Source organism: Pristiophorus japonicus, chromosome 25, assembly GCF_044704955.1.
Source record: "Pristiophorus japonicus isolate sPriJap1 chromosome 25, sPriJap1.hap1, whole genome shotgun sequence".
Taxonomy (NCBI): domain Eukaryota; kingdom Metazoa; phylum Chordata; class Chondrichthyes; family Pristiophoridae; genus Pristiophorus; species Pristiophorus japonicus.
In genome coordinates, this window is record NC_092001.1 from 19,396,669 (window position 1) to 19,400,074 (window position 3,406).

Below are 3,406 nucleotides of genomic sequence, written 5' to 3' on the forward strand. Positions count from 1 at the left end.
ATGTTGGATAGATACTGCCTCTCTCATTCGCTGACACTGTGTGAGAGGTGAGTGTAGGATAGACACTGCCTCTCTCCTTCTCTGACACTATGTGACAGGTGAGTGTTGGATCGATACTTCCACTCTCATTCTCTGACAATATGTGACAGGTGCAATTTGGATAGATACTGCCTCTGTCATTCTCTAATACTGTGTGACAGGTGAGTGCTGGATGGATACTGCCTCTCTCATTTTCTCACACCATGTGACAGCTGAGTGTTGGAGAGATGCTGCCTCTGTCATTTTTTGATACTATGTCACAGGTGAGTGTTGCAAATATACTGCCTCTCTCAATCTCTGACACTATGTGGCAGATGAGTGTAGTATCGATACTGCCTCTCTCAATCTCTGAGGCTATGTGACTGTTGAGTGTTGATTTGATACTACCTCTCTCATTCTCTGATACTACGTGACAGGTTAGTGTTGGATAGATACTGCCTCTGTCATGCTCTGATACTATGTGACAGGTGAGTGTTTGATAGATACTGCATTTCTCATCCTCTGATACTGTGTGACAGGTGATGATTGGACAGATACTGCCTCTATCATTCTCTGAAACAATGTGACAGGTGAATGTTGGATAGATACTGCCTCTCTCTTTCTCTGATACTGTGTGACAGGTGAGTGTAAGATAGATACTGCCTCTGTCATTCTCTGACACTGCGTGAGAGGTGGATGTTGGATAGATACTGCCTTTCTCATTTTCTGATACTGTGTGACAGGTGTGTGTTGGATAGATACTGCCTCTCTCATTCTCTGACAGAAAGTGACAGGTGAGTGTTGGATAGATACTGCCTCTCTCATTCTCTGAGACTATGTGACAGGTGAGTGTTGGAAAGATACTGCCTCTGTCATTCTCTGACACGATGTGACAGGTGAGTGTTGGATAGATACTGCCTCTGTCATTCTCTGACACTGTGTGAGAGGTGAATATTGGATAAATACTGCCTCTGTCATTTTCTGACACTAGTGACAGGTGATTGTTGGATAGATACTGCCTCTTGTCATTCTCTAACACGATGTGACATGTGTGTGTTGGATAGATACTGTCTCTGTCTTTCGCAGACACTACGTGACAGGTGAGTGTTGGATACATATTGCCTGTCATTCTCTGAACTATGTGACAGGTGAGTGTTGTATAGATACCGACCCTGCCATTCTCTGACATTTTGTGACAGGTGTGTGTTGGATAGATACTGCCTCTGTCACGCTCTGACACTATGTGACAGGTGAGTGTTCGATAGATACTGCCTCTATCATTCTCTGACACTATGTGACAGGTGAGTGTTCAATAGATAATGCCTCTCTCTTTCTCTGACACGAAGTGACAGGTGAGCTTTCGATAGATACTGCCTCTCTTATTGTCTTATACTATGTGACACGTGAGTGTTGTATAGATATTGCCTCTCTCATTCTCTGTAACATTGTGTTACAGGTTAGTGTTTGATTGTACTGACTCGCTCATTCTCTGAGACTATGTGACAGGTGAGTTTTGGACAGATACTGCCTCTCTCATTCTCTGACACTATCTGACAGGCGAGTGTGGGATTGATACTGCCTCTCTCATTCACTGATTCTGTATGAGACGTGAATGTAGGATAGCTGCTTCCTCTCTAATTTTCTGACACTATGTGACAGGTGAGTGTTGGTTAGATACTGCCTCTTGTCGTTCCCTGACACTATTTGACAATTGAGTGTTGGATAGATGCTGCCGTTCTCATTCTCTGACATTATGTGACAGGTGAGTGTTGGATACATACTGCCTCTCTCATTCTCTGACACTGTGTGACAGGTGAGTGTTGGATAAATGCTGCCTCTCTCATTCTCTGACACTGTGTGACAGTTGAGTGTTGGATAAATACTGCCTCTCTCATTCTCTGACACAATGTGACAGGTGAGTGTTGGATAGATACTGCCTCTCTCATTCTCTGACACTGGGTGACAAGTGAGTGTTGGATAGATTCTGCCTCTCTCATTCTCTGACTCTGTGTGAGATGTGAATGTTGGATAGATACTGCCTCTCTCATTCTCTGACACTGTGTGAGAGGTGAGTGTAGGATAGATAATGCCTCTCTCATTCTCTGACACTATGTGACAGGTGAGTGTTGGATAGATACTTCCACTCTCATTCTCTGACACTATGTGACAGGTCAGTGTTGGCTAGATACTGCCACACCCATTCTTTGACATTATGTGACAGGTGCAGTTTGGATAGATACTGCCTCTGTCATTCTCTAACACTGTGTGACAGGTGAGTGCTGGATAGATACTGCCTCTCTCATTTTCTCACACTATGTGGCAGATGAGTGTAGTGTCGATACTGCCTCTCTCAATCTCTGAAGCCATGTGACTGTTGAGTGTTGATTTGATACTACCTCTCTCATTCTCTGATACTACGTGACAGGTTAATGTTGGATAGATACTGCCTCTGTCTTTCTCTGACACTGTGTGAGAGGTGACTGTTGGATATATACTGCCTCTGTCATTCTCTGACACTATGTGACAGGTGAGTGTTGGATAGATACTGCCTCTGTCATTCTCTGACACTGTGTGAGAGGTGAATGTTGGATAAATACTGCCTCTGTCATTCTCTGACAGAATGTGACAGGTGATTGTTGGATAGATACTGCCTCTTGTCATTCTCTGACACGATGTGACATGTGAGTGTTGGATAGATACTGTCTCTGTCTTTCTCAGACACTATGTGACAGGTGAGTGTTGGATACATATTGCCTGTCATTCTCTGAACTATGTGACAGGTGAGTGTTGGATAGATACCGCCCCTGCCATTTTCTGACATTTTGTGACAGGTGTGTGTTGGATAGATACTGTCTCTTTCTTTCTCAGACACTATGTGACAGGTGAGTGTTCGATAGATACTGCCTCTCTCATTCTCTGACACTATGTGACAGGTGAGTGTTGGATAGATACTGCCTCACTCTTTCTCTGACACGAAGTGACAGGTGAGCTTTCGATAGATACTGCCTCTCTCATTCTCTGACATCATGTGACCGGTGAGAGTTGGACAGATACTGCCTCTTATTATATTCTGATACTATGTGACAAGTCAGTGCTGGATAGATACTGCCTCTGTAATTCTCTGACAATATGTGACAGGTGCATTTTGGATGGATACTGTCTTTGTCATTCTCTGATACTATGTGACAGGTGTGTGTTCGATAGATACTGCCTACCTCATTCTCTGACACTATGTGACAGGTGAGTTTTGAATAGATACTGCCTCTGTCACTCTCTGACACTGTGTGACAGGTGAATGCTGGATAGATACTGCCTCTCTCATTTTCTGATACTGTGTGACTGGTGTGTGTTGGATAGATACTGCATCTGCCATTCTCTGACACGATGT